Genomic DNA, 19,739 nt, shown 5'->3' on the forward strand with positions numbered 1-19,739 from the left:
ATCCGTGGTTGGTTAAATCCAGTGGATGTGAAATCTGAGGCGACAGAGGGTCACCTGTAAAGGGTTTGGTATCATCTGTGATTCCAGGGAGTCGCTAGGGGGCCTGGAACGTATTGCCCGTGAATACAAAGGGACTACTGTATGTAATCCCTTTTTGCCTATAACAGGGGAGAACAAAAGGCAGTCTCTGAGAGCAGGCACTGTGACTAGAATCCCAGGTGAGAGAGGAGGAAGTTGAAGGAGGAAAGTGAGCTAATTTAGATGAGCCTGCAAGGGCCCATTTTGGACGAGTGAGGGATACTGGTTGTCAAGCACAGCCTCTGATGGGTCATACCCTACATTTCTCCCCAGAGGATGCTGATGGTATGGGTAAAAAAATGTTGCTCGGAAGACTTGGAGGTAAGATGCTCAGTATAGCTGACAATGGGGAGGATGACGTGGGGAGAAAGATGTGTAAATTCTACACACTCAGCCCACATGCTCTGGCACGCCTTCCAGAATTCCAAAACGTGTGCACACTTAATTTAGCCTAGCACATTGCTCCCCACGAAGAGGAAATTCTTTTCTCTTTTTGTTCCATTCTCTTTTCATTTCTTTCCGCAGAACCTTAAACGCCACCTAGATAGAGCCACACAGAAGAGTCTACTTCCTCGTTTCTGATGGTGAGAGGCAGGTGTACAGAATGAGAACAGCAGCAGCAGCAGCCTTTGATTAATATTTCAGTCATAGGAGAGGCTTTCGACTACAAGATGAAGGCGTATTAAGAAATAGCTCCCAGACAAATGGACTTTGTGAGTTCGTCACGACTCATCCAACATCAGATTCACACAGCATCAAAACTCAGGTGATTTATACGGTCACATTAGATCCTATTAGTATTAATGGGAAATATGCATGTATATCGATACCCGCATTAGTGCAGACAGCCGTCCCAAAGGGTTGTTGCTTTGGGGCAAAAGCTGCTATTATTTGCACCTTCTCCACAACGGAAATAGAATTATACCCATTAAATAAGTGTTCCATATTCCATGCTCCGCTGGAAAGGGCTCACGCTTAAAGATACAATTAAAACTATCTTTTATATTTATAACGAAAAGCACTAAAGCAAATGGCCCTCTCTCATTACTATTATATGTTATTTGCAGTTTGGGATTTATTTTTATTATCAGCTGTGTACAGTCATCGATTACAGTCGAAGGGAACAGTTGTCCAGTCCTTTATTCCCACGTCAAAGATGAAGACATAGGCACATTTTGTCACTTTATACAGAGAGGCATCCCAGAGGTAAAATAATAAACTGTCAGAAAAGACAATTTTTCTAATCCACAAAGCAGGGAAAAGCTAAGGCTATGGCTGACTCTTTTTTTTTTTTTTTTTTTTTTTTGGGGCAGGAAGAAGTTTTAAGTCAAATTAAAGTCACTAAGACTTTTGCAATGTATTATTGTTATATTAGTAATGACGATTTCAGCTGCTAATAAAAGAAGACCCAATTCAAAATGGCTTAACCTACTAGGAGGTTTATCATTTCCCAGAGGAAGTTTGAACTGTTTCAGGGTTAATTTGCCTGTTCTGCTGTGTTACCAAGGACCCCATCCCCCTCTCCCCTCCACCATTTCCCAGGCCATCTTGGTACTTCATGGCTGGAAAACGCCTGCTACAGTTTCCAGTTTCAGTGGTACACCCAACGCTGCCAGTCAAGGAAGAAAGATCATTTTCCATGCATCTCTTTTGCACGGTGGGGAAGTTGGTGCAGGAAAGCTTTTTGGGGAAGTCCTTCAGTGGCCAGCATTAGGTCAGGTTCCTCTTCCAAACTCAATAAATGGTGAGAGAAGTGGAGCTTCATGATTGACTTAGATCATCACTTTCGCCATCCCAATCCATGAGTTCCTGAACGGGTCACCGTCTCTAAGCTCACGGTCTCCCAGAAGAAGCTGTACACCACAGGGAATGGGGCTCAAAGCAGGAGGAAGCAGGAACATGGTGGGTAGGAAGGGATTAGAGTCAGTGTGTGTGTGTGTGTGTGTGTGTGTGTGTGTGTGTGTGTGTGTGTGCACACTGCACAAGTGAGTACCATTGTTGGGATCTACTGAAATGCAGTCTTGGGTCCCTGGGGCCTCACAGAGGTATAGGGGGGAGTGGCAGGTTTTGTCCTCAATTTGATTCAGAGCAGTTGGTCCAACGATGTGACCACTAAAGCCTGGCACTTGAAACCAGCTCAAGCTGCAGTTTCTAAGTTTAGCGGGTTAATGACAAACTATTGAGCAGACTTTATTCTGAACCTAAACCTTTGACTCCAAGTGACAAAGGGACAAAGAGAAGGAAACAAAATGCTATTAATACAGTTCAGATCTAGGGTATTGTTAGCTTTGCAAAACTGAAAAGCAGGGAGTGTTAATCTTTGATACCCCATTCTCTCCATTTTGTCCCCCCTCTCACCCCACCCCCATAAAGCTCCCAGTAGCTCACAGAGTTCTGTTCTGCGCCTGCTTCCTTCTGCTGTATCTCCTCCCAGAGCCTTCTTTCAGACTAGGGTGTAAATGTCTAATAGCACCATAAGTATCATCCATTTCACTAATAAACGTGGCCATGTGGTATCACAGGCCTCATGGAAAGGGAAAGAATTTTCGAACTGATCAGTTTTGGAATGGCGATCTAGAATCCAAGAAGGATGGTCACGGCCAAAATCACACTCTATTGCTGCCCTGTGCAATATAGTAGCCACTAGCCACGTGTAGCAGAAGAGTTTAAATTTAAATTCGTTAAAATTAAAGGTTTTGTTCCTCAGTCACCCTACCCATGTTCCAAATGCTCAGTAGTTACATATATCTAGTGACATAGAACACGTCAAGGATAAAGGATGCTGAGGACCTCAAAACACTGCAGTTAGGTAGAATGAGAACATAAATTTAAAAAACGGCAGAATGTATTTGTACTAATATGTATGAATGTATATTTTCCATTTTTTTGGCAAGTGCCTTAGTATGCTTAAGCTGCTATAAAAAATTCCCATAGACCAGGTGGCTTAAAGAACAAACACCTGGAGTTCCTGCTGTGGCACAGTGGTTGATGAATCTGACTAGGAGCCATGAGGTTGCAGGTTCGATCCCTGGCCTTGCTTAGTGGGTTAAGGATCTGGTGTTGCCATGAGTTGTGGTGTAGGTTGCAGATGCAGTTCGGATCCCGCACTGCTGTGGCTCTGGCATAGGCCAGTGGCTACAGCTCTGATTCGACCCCTATCCTAGGAACCTCCATATGCCGCCAGTGCGGCCCTAGAAAAGGCAAAAAAAAAAAAAAAAAAAAAAAAAAAAAAAAAAAAGACAAAAAAGAACAAACACTTATTTTTCATGGTTCTTGAGACTGGGAAGTCCAAGATCAAATGCTGGCGAGAGCCCACTTTCTGGTTTGCAGACGGCTATCTTCTCATTGTGTTCTCACTTGGCAGAGAGCAGAGAGCAAAGCAAACTCTCTCCTGTCTTTTCTCATAGGACACTAACCCCATCTTGAGGGCTCTGCTCTCATGACCTCCTTACCTGCCAAGGGCCCTGCCTTCATAAACCCTCACGTTGAAAGTTAGGGCTTCTTTCCTCATTTCTTTTTTTGTCTTCTTAGGACCACACCTTGGGCATATGGAAGTTTCCAGGCCAGGGGCAGAATTGACAGTATAGCTGCCGGCCTACTCCACAGCCACAGCAAAGCCAGATCCAAGCCATGCTGGCAGCCTAAACCACAGCTCACGGCAACGCTGGATCCTTAACATACTGAGCAAGGCCGTGGATTGAACCTGCATCCTCGTGGATACTAATTGGGTTTGTTATCTCTGAGCCATGATGGGAACTCCCAGGATTAGGGTTTCAACACTTGAATTTAAGGGGGAACAAACATATAGTTCCTAACAGCAAGTTTTGCTGGCTTTATGCTGCTAACATAAACTTCCTTTTCAAAATACAGTTACTAACATTTCAAGGGGGTCAACTTAAAGAAAAATATTAGGTGAAAACTAGTACTGGGGAGGGACAAAGTGGTACAATTCCTAAATGTGGTTTGCATAGGATGGAACTTTGAAACACTCATTCAAGGTTAAGGGTCTGCCAAGAAGGTTCATTTCTGGGTAGGACCACCTTATCCATCAGGGGTACTGGGTACAGTGTCCAGGTCCCCAAATACTTTTCCATATCCATGTCAATGTGTTCATTTCTTTTAAAGAAATAAAAGTCAGAGGAAAAAAAAAACACTTTCAAGACAAAGTTTTTTTTTTTTTTTTTTTGGTCTTTTTGTCTTTTCTAGGGCGACTCCCGTGGCATATGGACATTCCCAGGCTAGGGGTCTAATCGGAGCTGTAGCCACCGGCCTACGCCAGAGCCACAGCAACGCAGGATCCGAGCCGCGTCTGCAACCTACACCACAGCTCACGGCAACGCTGGATCCTTAACCCACTGAGCAAGGCCAGGGATCGAACGTGCAAGCTCATGGTTCCTAGTTGGATTCGTTAACCACTGAGCTACGGCGAGAACTCCTCAAGTCAAAGATGTTTTAATATACAATATGAATATATCTGTCTTTATCTCAACACAATTGTAAAACATAACTTCTAATGTTCTTTAAATGGAGGAAGTGGCCCGCAAAGCCTACAGTGCCTGGGGACCAGGAAAGTCGTAACAGTGCCCTGTTTGTAAGTATACCCGGGAGGCACCAGGAAGCAACAGGACGCAGAAGGGTAGCACTTGCTCAGCAGCGCCCCCTGTAGGCAGGGGTGTGCGAGCTGTATTTCAGCAAGAGAGTATAATAAGCACGTTATCAGAAAGCAATGGCAGGACGCCATCCTGCCCCTCAGCTAATCGCGGTGGGAGCTAGGGTGCCAGTCAGCAGACAGGATGCCCAGGGCTCAGCCCAGGCGCACCAGGCACCAGGTTTAGGACAGCGGCACTAGTCCCTGTTCAAGTGGTTGCTACGTGCAGGTCAGGATAGGTTCTGGGAGTAGGATGGTAGCCTTCAGGGTGAAGTTTTTTTCTGGGGCTGCAGGAAAGGCACGGATGGTCAAATCATGAGCTTCCAGGCATCATCTGCTAGGAAGACCTATTTGGACTATTTAGCCTCGAAATCACGTTATGGGGTATAGGAGTGATCGCCTACGGGGCCTGAGTCAGGCCGATGGGGTTATGGGAAACACAGAAATGAGGGGCAGATACACCCCCATGCACAGAGGCAGCAGCTCCTACACACAAAATGTGGCTTGGGAATGTTGTCAGCTACTCCTTTGGAAAGAAAGAAGTCTATGAAACAACTACCTAATGCACCCTGAAGGCCAAGTCTGGCAAAGTTGAGGCTGAGCTCCAGACCTCTTGACAAGGTCTGGGATGACGGGGGTATAAATTCCATTTCACGCTGGAGGGCTGTGGTTACAGGCCAGGTATGCAGACGGACTCTATAATATCTTGTCGTTTCTCTCTTGTTGCCGAGGGAGGAGAACGACATTGATAAATCACCCTATTATAACTTGTGATAAAAGCAGCAGGTACTTAGAGAACTGACCAACGGACACCTGAAAAAGACGAATGGCTGCACGGAGACGGCCGATCCAAGTTGGAAATTAGTGCTACCCGCTGGGGGCAGAACAGGACAAAGCCGACAGGACAAAGATAATATTCCAATCTCATGCGTGTCCATCGATTCGGGTCACCTGACAGTCTTCTCGGAAAAAAAGTCTCAGTGACGAACAATGTACGTGAAAACACCCTGGAAACTATGGCACATCATGCAGATGTAAGGTATTATTATGCCTTCACCCGCCGAAGTGGAAAATTGAAGCAATTCTCTCTACACTTTCATGTTAGGCTCAAGTTTTGGGCTCTTTGGGCAGGACTTTTTTTTGGTTAAGTGGTCCAGATAGTTACCGTTGTGATATATAGAAGCAGCATCAAGTGTGTTTTGATTTCCTAAAACCTCCAGCTTTCAGGGGGACTCAGAATGACCCTGCAACGATTCGCCAAGTCCTGCAGATAAGTCTCCTCTGCGGACATGGGTTAGTTGGTACCGTTGACTGTGTGGGTTTCTGTGGTGGTGTAGTCCACACATCACTTTCTTCTTCGGCCTCAAGGGCAAGTTTCCGCAGCCCACATCCCTCTGGTCTGTAGAAAGTGCTGTCCTACATTTTCCATGACCTCAGAGTCAGGCCAAGGCGACCTGAAGGGGAGTCGTTAACCTCTTCAGTTGCCCCCTTGTGTCTGATGAACCACAAATATCTAAATAACCACAGTAGAGCAGCCTTGTGGGAAGCCACGGGGGGAACCAGGGCAAAACATTCACAGCAGTTTTCTCTGGCAGTTGTCAGCAGCCAACAAGACCCAAACTGAACCCTTCAGCTGCCAACGGTTCTAAATAATACATGTCCATGTGCCTGAGATAGAAGGTCCCTTGGGGGACCCAGTCAAGGGGGGATCGTTTGGGTGAGAGGGACAGGGTGAAGGTGGGGAGAAAAATGGACTTCAGAAATCATAATAAGGAAAGGCACAGCTTAATGGGAGGGACCCCTGCATAGGTGTCTGGTGAAGAGCTGGTGATACTCTGGAAACTACACATGGCATCCAATACTTAGCTCGTTTTTCCTTCAAGAAAGCTCATTCTCGCATTCTGCAGCAGCTGCTCCTGTTTGGATTAGGAGCAGTAATAAGCCATATGGTATGACAGAAAAGAATCACACATATTTTCACATGGACAAATATTATCATTCCAAGACATAAACACGTCAACAGAAGTGTTTTTTCTCCTGGGAGCAATACAGCTCCCGGTCCCGGTTACAGGAAAATGACTCACTCTGGAGGTGCAAAAATTACCTGCCATGGTTATTACTGGAACCTGCACCATGGGTCTCCTCAAATTTTTCTTTCCTCCTTTGTAGGAAGACAGACAGGAGGGGAAGAAGGAAGGGAGGGGAGGAAGGAATGAAGGAACGACAGAAAGGAAGAGAGAAAAGAGAGAGAATGGAAAGCGGGTCCCAGGGAGAGGAGATGTGCTTTTCCTGGCTCCCCATCTGCATGGCAGCCCGACCCCAGAACTCTCCTGAGAAAGCAGCATGCTTGCCGGGGATTAGAACGCCAAATACCTAGCAACCAGGCCCTGCAGGCAAAGGAGGAAAGACTGATCAGGTCGCTTAGAGCTGTCAGCAAAGGCATCTCCTGCTTTTATTTCAAATGTCTCAAGGACACAGCATCCGTCACTGACCACACATTTCTCATAACCGTTTAAGCTAGAGCTTCCCTTTCTTATCTTGGTCATGTTATTTCCCCCTGCTTTTCACGTTCCTTTATTCTTCCTTGCCCCAGAACTTCCTAGATAAACCGTTGCTCCTGAGAATCTACCGCATTCACTGCTCCTTGTTTTGTAGCCAACCCCAAACTCCTCTCCCTCATCTCTCTTCCTGCTGAGCCTTGGTCCTTGTCCGCCAAGACTTTTCAATGCCCGGTGTCTCAAGGCTCTTGGAGGCCCACAGAGAGGACCTGCCCATGACTCAGGGAGCACAGCCATGGCGCAGCGTTGGCAGGGAGGGAGAGAAAGGGCATGTCTGCCATTCAGGTCCGGTGGCCACCGTGGGTCAGCTCTGATAAAGTGCATGTGGTTATCACGCACGAGGAAAGCCTCTGGCGGGAGTAGGCTGGAGAGAGGAGGAGGTGCCTGAGAAAGCGTGCCCCGAGAGCATCCTAGGAAGCCCTGCCCTGACTGCAATGCCAGGATCGCTTCCACGGTAGCCGTTTGTGGCAGGTCCTCTCTCCCGCTTGTACAGTTCCTACAAGTGAACACACGGGGATCGATTTATCCAGTGACCCTTTTCTCATTCTCTAGAGTCTGGATGACAGATTATTAAAAAAAAAAAAAAGACCCGAATCCAGCATGAACTGCTGCCTGCTTACCCTGTAGCTCAGGGGTCTTTAGCTCCTGAGCCATCTGTGGCCAGGCTGGTGAGTGTAAATGGATGAATCATCAGGACTGAGAGACAGAAGGGGCTTCGGGGAACTAGAGGACATATGCATTCAAATTAAAACACACAGCATCCCCAGCACGCTTGCGGCAGACCCATCTGTGTCTTCATTCAGCCTCGGGGCCACCAGGTTGTAATCCTTGCTCAGAAACCCATCACCCTCCTCCGCGGGGGCACCTCCCAGGTTCCTCAACTTGCTGCCTCCACAGGCAGCCCACTCCACCCGTTCTCCCTCACTCTCAGCTGTGCGTATCTCCAGCCACACCTTTTGACCAGTGACATATCCATGGTCCCCAGGGTATCATTTATACAGTCCAGCTTTTTAACAGGCTGTGGGAGGTGTCTGTGCCCCTCAGAGCAGTCTCGTCTCTGGGATAGGCAATTCGGGGTGACCCCACCTGCCAGGATGTGAGACAGTTTTGAGCTCTAGGCCCGTAGCTTTCAAAGTTGCTGGGTGATGCTGATGCTGCTGATCCAGGGAGACCACAGCATCAGCATCATCCAGAGACTAGCTGTAAGTGTAAATTGAGGGGCCCTCCCCTAGAGCACTGCATCAGAGACTCTGGGAGGAGATGGACCCAGCAATCTGTGTTTAAGCCAGCCCTCCAGCAGATTCTGCTGCAGGCTCAAGTGTGAGCACCACAGTTGCTCTTGTCCTCACTTTGCAACGTGTTTCAGTTTGCCTGTATCGCTCTTAAACTGCGTGCCTACAAGGGAACCTATTTACAAAACAGAAAGAGACTCATAGACATAGAGAACAGACTTGTGGTTGCCAAGGGGGAGAGGGTAGAGAGGAAGATGGATGGGAGTTTGGGGTTAGGAGATGCAAACTATTCCATTTATTTTTTTCTTTTTATTTATTTTTTTGGGTCTTTTGTCTTTTTTAGGGCCGCACCTGCGGCATATGGAGGTTCCCAGGCTAGGGGTCGAATCGGAGCTGTAGCTGCAAGCCTACGCCACAGCCATAGCAACGCCAGATCCAAGCCACGTCTGCGACCTACCTCACAGCTCACGGCAATGCCAGATCCTTAACCCACTGAGCAAGGCCGGGGATCAAACCCGCAACCTCATGGTTCCTAGTCGGATTCATTAACCACTGAGCCATGACAGGAACTCCCTGAACTATTCCGTTTAGAATGGATAAGCAATGAGGTCCTGCTGTACCCCACAGGGAACTATATCCAGTCTCTTGGGATAGAACACGATGTAAGAAAATATGAGAAAAAGAATGCATATATATCTATGACTGGGTCACTTTGTGGTACAGCAGAAATTGGCCACTTTGTAAATCAACTATACTTTAATTAAAGAAAAAAAACTCAAAACAAAAAGAAAAATGAAAAAAGAAACTGTGCCTAAAACTAAACTTCGCCCACACAGACCATTATTGCATTCATTTTAGAGGAATACAGGGGCATTATGAAGATTAAATTAGATACTATCTCTGAATACGTAGCACAGTTCCTAGCACTTACTAAATATGTAATTCCTGTTAGTTATTACTGTCAGCATTAACCCATGTGTTATATTAATTATACCACACTTATTCAATGTGGTTTAAGTCCATTAAAATGAACTTTTTTTTTTTTTTTTGGTCTTTTTTTTGCTATTTCTTGGGCTGCTCCGGCAGCATATGGAGGTTCCCAGCCTAGGGGTCGAATCAGAGCTGTATCCACCAGCCTACGCCAGAGCCACAGCAACGCAGGATCCGAGCCGGGTCTGCAACCTACACCGCAGCTCATGGCAATGCCGGATCCTTAACCCACTGAGTGAGACCAGGGATCGAACCCACAACCTCATGGTTCCTAGTCGGATTCGTTAACCACTGCGCCACGACAGGAACTCCTAAAATGAACTTTTAATGTATTGTAACTCTCTACTGTGGACTCGCAGTGTCAAATTCCTCTAGAGCTTTTGTCTCTCATTTATAACTCATATATTTACATTGTGGATAAAAATGTAAACCTGTATTGAAAGCAATAACCGAAATGATAAGGTGGAAACACCCTCACTGATGTCAGGACATGATCTTTTTACATCAGTTGAGAGCTCCTTGGATTTGGGGAAGATGAAGAAAAGCTCGTGGAGAAAGGAAGTCATTTCTGAGGGATGATTCCTTTGAGGCGGAGGGTGAAGTGATGAAAGGAGAGATCGAACACTAATTTTAAGCTCTCTGATATTTCAAAGAACACAGATCATCTCTTTTCGGCCCCATCTTCCAATTCTAAATGCCCTGCAAGATCTCCGCCCTTTTCCCATCTTGGCGAAAAGACTATTTTGAACATAACGACGCAAAAAGTAGAAATGCCAGCCCATGCTAGGTTGGTATGAACATTTGCTCAATAAAGAATTCTGACTTTCATTAAAATAACAGCGAACGGAGGGCCAAGAGGTTGACCTTCACGTTGTTCAAGAGCGACACCAATCACCTGGCCTTGGCACACACACGGACCTCTCGCAAGGATTTCAGCAGGTGTTTTCTGAATAGCATCCAGAATCGCACTGGACAGAAACGCAGCTGAGGGCGTCGAAGCCACATCAATAATGATAAGCAGGATGATCGCAGCCCCCTCCTGCCTGCCCTGTGAGCCCACGGAGATCACAGTGCCACTGAGTCTGCGGGAGGCAGCGTCTGCAGGAGCTTCTAGCCAAGTGCCAATGTCATTTAAATGTACTTGAGACGGAGACTCTAACAGTGCAGCCCAGAGATCTAAGGAAATGAAATGAGCTTGGGAGAGGAAAGTGGACAAGAAAAAACATGCAAATATCTTTTTATAAGTAAGTTTCACTTAGAAATTTGGGATATTTTCAAATGCTTAGGATGTTATATCGCAACTGCCATATTTTCAAGTGCACTTTTTTTTTCTAAGTAAAGAAATTGTAATCAAAGGGAAAGGCTAACTATGAAGCATGTTCCTTCTTGGAATAATAAGGAGTAAGTACAATAAAGAAAATAGAATCATGTCAATGGTCACTGTTGAGAAATACTGTCGTTCTGAATTTCTCCAGATTCCTGCCTCAGGAACACCTGTTCAATAGCCCTTTTGACTGATGCATGTATTCCCACACGCGGGCCATTGCTTTCCTCCAGATTGCCAACCGTATTCAGAAAACACAGCTACAGTCCAGACAGTGAGGGAAAGAGGGTCCAGGAGTCATAGCAAAGCTCAATTCTTTTTTTTTTTGTTTTGTTTGTTTGTCCTTTTGCCCTTTCTAGGGCCGCTCCCGTGGCATATGGAGGTTCCCAGGCTAGGGGTCGAATCAGAGCTGTAGCCACTGGCCTACACCAGAGCCACAGCAACACAGGATCCAAGACATGTCTGCGACCTACACCACAGCTCAGGGCAATGCCAGATCCTTAACCCACTCACTGAGCGAGGCCAGGGATTGAATCCGCAACCTCATGGTTCCTAGTCGGATTTGTTAACCACTGAGCCAAGACGGGAACTCATCAAAGCTTAATTCTTTCTCTTTCTTTCTTTCTTTCTTTCTTTCTTTCTTTCTTTCTTTCTTTCTTTCTTTCTTTAATTTAGGGCCACACCCACGGCATATGGAAATTCCCAGGCTAGGGGTTGAATTGGAGCCGTAATTCCTTGCCTACACCACAGTCACAGCAATGCCAGATCCAAGCTTCGTCCATGACCTACACCACAGCTCACGGCCACACCAGATCCTTAACCCACTGAAAGGAACCAGGGGTTAAACTCACATCCTCATTGATACCATTTGGGTTTGTTACCACTGAGCCACAACGGGAACTCCAGCAAAGCTCAGTTCTAGTCTCTGTATTGCCACCAATCTCTTGGGTAAGATTGCAAAAGTTACTTAACCTCTCTGTGCCTCAGTTTCTCTTTCTGTAAAATGAGAGACTGGTTAGATCAGAGTCATAACTAACTAGAAAAAGACGTCAAATGTCCAGAGGTCCTGATAAGTTCTTGAAAGTGTAGGGAAGAGGGGGATGGGTACACCATCCACAGGGAACAGCAATACTCAGCTCCAGCCATTTATTGCTACATCTTCTGATTCTTTTTCAAGGAAATATGTTTCTAGATTTTTATGTAAAATCTTCAGAATTTTAAATGTGGGTTTAAGATGAAAAGAAAAAAACTATTAAAAAATACTCTGTAGGAGTTCCCTGGTGGCCTAGCGGTTAAGGACTTGGCATTGTCACTGTGGTGGTGTGGGTTTGATCTCCGGCTGGGGAACCCTGCATGCCACAGGTGCAGCACCCCCCACCCCATACTCTGCAGGTGAAACAGAACACATGTACGGTTCCTTAAAATCCTCCACCTTGGGAGTTCCCGTCGTGGCGCAGTGGTTAACGAATCCGACTAGGAACCATGAGGTCGCGGGTTCGGTCCCTGCCCTTGCTCAGTGGGTTAACGATCCGGCGTTGCCGTGAGCTGTGGTGTAGGTTGCAGACGCGGCTCGGATCCCGCGTTGCTGTGGCTCTGGCGTAGGCCGGTGGCTACAGCTCCGATTCGACCCCTAGCCTGGGAACCTCCATATGCTGCAGGAGCGGCCCAAGAAATAGCAAAAAAAAAAGACAAAAAAAAAAAATCCTCCACCTTTTATGATTCAAAATTACCCTTGGAACCTGCCTAGGACTGACAAGTCTAAATCTGCAACCCCTTGATTTTTCTTCACTTGGGTACTTGTTGTCATAACTTGTTTCCCCTTGCAAACTCTCAGGCGAACTGTGAACCTCTTTTTCTTGCACATGTAAGATAGTTTAAGTCAAATACAATGGTTCGTAGAACGGCAAAATTGGTCATCTAAAGCAAAGGATCCTACCAGGTAACCAAATTTCAGTGGGCAAACTGATGCGAATAATGCCAGAGCCGAAGTAAGTCAGAGAGAGAAAGAAAAATACCATATGATATCACTTACACGTGGAATCTAAAATATGGCACCAATGAACCTATCTACAGAACAGAAACAGACTCACCGACACAGAGAACAGACTTACGGATGCCAAGGATGGGGGGTGGGGGTGGGGTGGGGGGGGGAGAAGTGGGTTGGACTGGGAGTTTGGGCTTGGTAGATGCAATGTATTACATTTAGTAAGGATAAGCAATGAGGTCCTACTGTACAGCACAGGGAACTATGTCCAGTCTCTTGGGATAGAACATGATAGAAGATAATATGAGAAAGAGAATGTATATATATCTATATGCCTGGGTCATTATGCTGTACAGCAGAAATTGACTCAACACTGTAAATCAATGATACCCTAATAAAAGTAAATTAAAAAAATAAAAAGGCAACAACAACAACGACAATAAAAGCCAGAGATGTGAGGAGCAAACTAACAAGAAATACACTAAGATGGTGAGTAGGAGAGACATAAAAGTGTTTCATGTTCCGCAACCAGGAGCTAAGAAGAAGAACTTGAGAAATTTACCCACAATGTCATGCAAACAGCTGTGAGAGAGGAAGACCTTTGAGGGGGAAAAATGTCCAAGATGGCAGGAGTGTTGCATAGAAGAGAAATTTTGGCCTGAGCTCTTAGGATGGATACTGGTGCCTGGAGAATTTTCTAGAAAAGATTTGGGTAACTTAAGGAACAGGGAAGGAGGTGTCAGAAACGTCGGCTGGCTTTGGAAATAGATCTAAGCAGACATATTAGATTCCTCTTTAATCCTGAGTAGAGAGAGATGGTGATTTACTCAAGAGAGCCACCATGTCTAACTTGATGTCATTTACCCTCTGCAGGATCCCATCATCAAATACAGTTTCATATTTTTTCCTTAGAAATAGGCTTCTTTCTCCCAGTTCAACTTGTACCATCCTGGCCTGGAACCACTATCATCTCATGTTTAGGTCCCGTAACAGCTTTCTAACTGGCCTCCAGAATCTTCAGAACCCAATCTCCTAGACAGATGAACTTTCTTTAAACACAGCTTTTATCATGCCATTTGTCTGCTCCCATGCTTTCCATGGCTCTGGAGTCCTGATTCCTCTGCTTGGCCTTCAGGGCTGTTTAGGATCTGGTCAGCTCTCTCTCTCCCTGGTCCCTCACCTCCATTTCCTGCTCAATCACTCAGTGCTGTCCCAGCACCAAAAGTGTTTCTGGAATCCCAGCATTCTCTCAATACCACCTCCTTCACCTGGATGCCCATCCACCTCTCTTTAAAAATCCTATCCATCCTTCTCGACCCATTTCCTTCATAAAATCTCCTCTAGGAGTTCCTGATGTAGTGTAAAGGGGTTGGCGGGGTCTTGGGTGCCCTGGGATGCAAGTTCAGTCTCTGGCCAGGCACAGAGGGTTAAGTACCTGGCTTTGCCACAGCTGTGACTTAGATCACAGCTGTGGCCCCAGGGGAAAAAAAAAACCCTTCTCAAACTTCCCTGACTTTAGAATCGCTATTCCATTTCACACCTGAACCATGCCGTCTGATACTCATTTATACATTACTTTGTTCTCTGAATGTTTCGTGTACGCATCTCTTGTCTCTCAATTATATGTTGACCCTCATGAGTCAAGAGTGTGTGTTCTTTGTGTTTTCTGCAGAAAGAGCAGAGTAAGTACTTCGTTCAGATGACTTGACTGGAGATAGGGGATGGGGGCAAGTGACTGGATATAGGGGATGGTTTGCTTCTCCTGGGTGGTGAAGATACAGACGCAGGACTACATAGCCAAGAACTGTCTACTTCCCCCCAGCAAATGCACGTGTACGTCACACCCACTGCCGACGGCATCCTCATATTTAATCTCCTGGTTGAAGCTGGTCTGTATAACCCTTGTCCTAGGTTGTGTGCAGGGCAGGGACCTGATCTATCAATGGTCCTTAATCAGCACACAACCTTGGGGATCTGAAGCCATACTTGGAGGCAAGGTCCTAAATTTGAACGTGGGGCATTGCTTTTATCCTCTTTGAGAGAAGTATAATCCGGTTATGTCCAGCATGGAAGTGATTTTTTAAGCAACACAAGCAATTTGCAAGACCAAAGACTTGCAAAAACTCAAATGCACGAAGAACAAAGAGTAACCAGGGAGTTACCAATGGAGGAACAAACTTGCTCTGGTCCTCCAGGCAGAGGTGGTTGAGACTGTCCATCACGAGGTATGAAACTGCCAGTTTCTGTTGGTGGAGGCTTATATTGCTCACTCCCACACTGCTTACCATCCAGACAGTGCCACACCCATCATGAAATCTCTGTGCCTCACCATCTAGGCAGTTAAGATAACACTCTGTGGACCATGAGAGAGGCTGGATACATTAGCTATGATAGAAAGACACTGCGAAGATATACCAGGCTCCAGACTCCATTTCTGTGGAGGCACACAGGCCCCTGAGCAGTCACTGGATCACAATGAATTTTAGTCTCTCTTGACCAGGGCTGTGCCTGTCCCTGGGTGTCTGAGTTTGCGGGTAATCTACCTACTACATAGCCTGAAAGAAGCTCAGGAGAGACTGCTGAGCTGCTGCCAGCCCCCTGAGACCGTCTCGGGAGCCTGCTGGCCTGGCAGTAAGTGGCCACCCACTTGCCAAGGGAACTGGCGACAACATGCAGTGGCTGAGATGGAGCCAAGGGCTGAAGAGCTTCCAAAAGAGGAGAGAATTTTCACAATGGCGGGTTGAGTAATCAAGGTTGAACAGAGCAACAGGCAAGTTTGAATTTGCATGACAGGTGCTTACGGTACTCTTCTGATGTTCTCTGGGGCTACTGTATCCTGGGAACCTCCTTGGGCCAGGGACTGGGAGGATCTCTGTGGAGGGGACCATACCTACATCTCCCCACTCTGCATGTTTCCTGAGCGCCAGGCTCTGCCTGGGCCTCTCTGGCTGTCGTAGGACCTGAAGCCAATCTAAGCCTGCTGCTACATCAGCTCCCAGTCCCTTGGAGCAAAGGCATCCCTTCCTGCCCTAAGGGCATGCAGGAAAAAGTCCTTTTTCATATATGTATTTATTAATATTATTATTTTTATGGCTGCACATGCAGCATATAGAAGTTCCCGGGCTAGGGGTTGAATCAGAGCTGCAGCCTACTCCACAGCCACAGCAGTGTGGGATCCTCAACCCACTGAATGAGGCCAGGGATCAAACCCACATCCTCACAGACACTATATCGGGTTCTTAACCTATTGAGCTACAATGGGAACTCCATCCTTTTTATTTTTCTACAGTTTTTCAAAATTAGCTCCTAACAAAACTAAGACATTAAAAAAAAAACTATTAAGAGCATAGAAATGGTTCAGTTTCCAGAATACAACCAATTGATATACTTTCTAAGTGAATGCCTTGGGTAAAGAAATGTGGATGCATCAGAAGCTTGAATATTGATCTGAAAACCGTGCCTTTTTAGTTATGGCTGAGAACAGTTTAGTGTTTTTCACTCTCCTTTCTCCAAAAGTATACAGCATGGCTTCCCAGATGAGACAGAGCTTTAAAACCTAAGACACAAGGCGTGGTGTACATTTTTTAATGAACAGAAGGGATTATTCCAGAAGCTAATGTTTTCATCTGTCCTTTCAGTCAACTTTATGTCATAAAAGAAAGTAAGGGAGGTCACACTGCCAAGGAAAAGACAATGGGTCACAGTGCGGCCACCCGAAGAACAATGTTAACTCTAATCTAAAACTCCCCTAGTTTGGGACAGAATCTTCTACTTCCAATGATGTTCAATTTCACATCAGAGAGGAAAAAACACAAAGAAAAGTTATACCATGGAACAGTGAGATATACTAACTGAAAAAACCCTGTGCTGGTGTTGGGGCCGGGGGACTTGCAGCCCAATTCTGGGTCATTCCACTGGCGGGAGCTTCTGTTTATCCAACTATAAAATGAGATGATCAGCCAGAGTCACTGAGGCCTGGGAATCTGTGTCATTCTGTGAGGCTTTCAGGACTTGACCAATTCATCTGAAGTAGATTCAGTGGTTCTCAGGGACATAAAAGGAGATAGCAAGTCTGAATATGCCCAGTTCAAAAAATCATAAAAATTAGCTTTAGACATTAGAATACGCTCACACTTTTTTTTTTTTTTTTTTTTTTTTTGCCACCCCTGCGGGGACATGGAAGTTCCCTGGGCCAGGGATAGCACCTTCGCCACAGCAGTGACCTTCACCACAGAAGGGACCATGCTGGATCCTTAACCTGCTGAGCCACTGGGGAACTCCAGTATGCACCTTTCTCCTATTCTTTTGATCAAAATATACATTACGATCTTATGTATATATATATACACACATACACACACACATTCACATATATTTATATTAATCTTAAAAGAAGTACATTTGCAGAAAATCAAAAGTAACAATCCAGCCCAGAGGTACAAGGAACGCTTCATCTGTGTTAAAACCTAGTTCGACATTACAGTCCTTCTCTGCCTGTGAGCGTATTTGCTTCAATAAGGTCATGTCTTGCATGCCTTCAAGCCGTTCAGTGTGGGTCATCAATAAAATTAGAAAAATTTACACCCAAATAATTCAGCCAAAGTCATTTATCACTAATACCATTTGGTATGTTGAAGGCATGTTTCACTTTAAAATAATGAGCAGGACTACAGTCCTTTGATTATAAATTTCCCTTTCATCTTAATTTTATGAAAAGCCACAAGGAAAATGCCCAGCACGGTGCCCTTGATATTTAAATGCTTCGTTCCACTTACCATTAGTTTGCTCCAAAACTCAGCCTCCCTTGCAAAATGCTCCATGTTGAAGGGATAGATTTCTTGTTCTGCCTTGTCCAATGTGTCACTTGGACTGCTCAAGTGTCGCAGTACAGAGAAGCAAACATTTCAGCTGAGCTGTCTTCATAATATTGATGGTTTGCATTCTCTCATAGCTAGGAGTCTTGGGCGAAATAGAATTTACATATGTTGGGGTGCGACGGGTGCGGGCGTTTCCCATCACTGTGATTCAAACCCAAGTTATGTTTCATTCAGGGAGATAATAATATAACTCAAACAGAAAAGTATCCCCTAGCATTACTGCCACTTAAGACATGACAACTCCTGTTGCCTTATGCCAAGGCACCACGCCTCAGTCTCTGTGCCAAGAACAACCCTACAGCGGGTGGGGTCGGCTCCTTCTGACATTTTTTTTTTTTTTTTTCCAGGCAGACTCTAGTAACGATCGGCCTCTCAGCATACTTGAAGGTGTGCACAGTAATGCAAGAACAGACATCTGGAATGCAAATATGAGGTTGCGAGGTGAGAGAGACAACTTTGGGCATTCTTGTGGGTGAAATGAACCAAAGGCGACTGCTACATGATTCCTCCTGTGTGTGCTCTGTCCGAACAGGCAAAATATCATTTTTAAACAGCCGCATAAAGATGTACATGCTTATCAGAGTCTCACTCTTTGCTTACTAGACCTCGTAGAAGCAGTAACTTCCCCCAAATATCCCAGAGAATGGGATCTGCGGTTAGTATCTCAGGCATGACTTAGACATGTGACACTCCTCTTTTTGTTCGTTCTGACGATGCTGACGGTCACTCAAAAGTAATATATGTGTAGACTGAGAAGTCGAACGGCCCCTACCCCCCATTCTGAAAAAAAGAAGGACAAGCAGAGTCTAGATGAAGCCTGATGGGACTGACCTGGAAGAACTGAGGTTCTTTCTGTGGTTGCATGACCTCTACACGCTCAGTGAACGTTTCTTGGATACGGAGATCTAATGAAGTTGTCAAAGCTTCTGATGAAAAGCAAAACTCAAATGCACCCACTGCATATCCTTTGATAAACCTTCCCCTGAGTGTTCTAACAACATTTCCTTCCTTTGCCAGTTTCTAATTACACAGGACTTAATGAGCGGCGGCCTTTTACTGTAAAACCTCACTGTGGTCAACCGCTGAGCTTTCCTTCCAAAGCCTGGGGTGGAAAATCAGAAGCCAGCATCCTGCTGTTCCAGCACCACCCGGGCCACTTTGATAGTTACTCGCTTGCAGGGAGGTGTCCCCCTCCTCGTTTTAGTATGGGTCGGCCTTTCTAAAACGCTTAGTTTTATAAAGTTTTACCCTGGAAAGCGGCTATTGATGTCTGGCACATTTTCTCCATTTCCTTCGTCCCCCAAATTAGTATCAACCTTGTCAGATTAACTGCTTACATATAAGAAACCAAATATTGACCCAGCAAGAGACCTGGGGAGATGGAAAGTTGGTCAAAGACTAGCAACTTTTCAAGAGAAGAAAGATGGTTTTGTTGGAGGAATATTTAAAAGTGCACGTTTACTTTTCTTCCCTGGAAGCCCAAGGAGGGCTACACTTAGTGTAACTATTCCATGAACCACCACGTCTGCCAGAACCTGTTTTTCTGGTCCTGCTTCGCGGTTCATCTCTAACTGCTGGGTGAGTCATTTGAACACTGAGCACTTTTCTAAACAAGTGAAGCACCTCTCTCTGGCAGGGTGTCTTCTTTCGCATTGGTGAAATCTGAGGCTCTATCTACTTACTATTCATTTCACTGAGTATGGGTACGTGTACTTTACAAAAGAGATACACTTGTAAAAAATCACCCATCACATGTCTAAATTGTCATATATATATTTAAATGTATATATTTTAAATTCAGGGGCATCTTGATAATTAAAGGAAGCCCTGGCACATCCACTTACAATAGAGAAAACAATCTTTGCTTTAAAACAAACTTCTAGGAGTTCCCGTCGTGGCTTAGTCGTTACGAATCCAACTAGGAACCATGAGGCTGGGGGTTCGATCCCTGGCCTTGCTCAGTGGGTTAAGGATCTGGTGTTGCCGTGAGCTGTGGTGTAGGTTGCAGACACAACTTGGATCCCACGTTGCTGTGGCTGTGGCTAGGC

General features: G+C 45.6%; 1 long non-coding RNA gene across 1 annotated transcript; it reads right to left on the reverse strand.

Moving 5' to 3' along the window:
• Positions 1-5,359: 5,359 nt before the first annotated feature.
• On the reverse strand, positions 5,360-13,254 carry LOC146405953 (uncharacterized). Its single transcript, XR_014844943.1, has 2 exons — positions 12,620-13,254; positions 5,360-9,584 (listed from the first exon to the last, which is right to left on the reverse strand). It is a non-coding gene; the product is annotated as an uncharacterized LOC146405953 (long non-coding RNA).
• Between the last annotated feature and the right edge of the window lie 6,485 nt (positions 13,255-19,739).

Source organism: Sus scrofa, chromosome 1, assembly GCF_054392235.1.
Source record: "Sus scrofa isolate SSC_HxYL_T2T_F1_AM1 chromosome 1, Sscrofa_HxYL_maternal_Yorkshire_Landrace_v2.0, whole genome shotgun sequence".
In the NCBI taxonomy this organism is placed as follows: Eukaryota; Metazoa; Chordata; class Mammalia; order Artiodactyla; family Suidae; genus Sus; species Sus scrofa.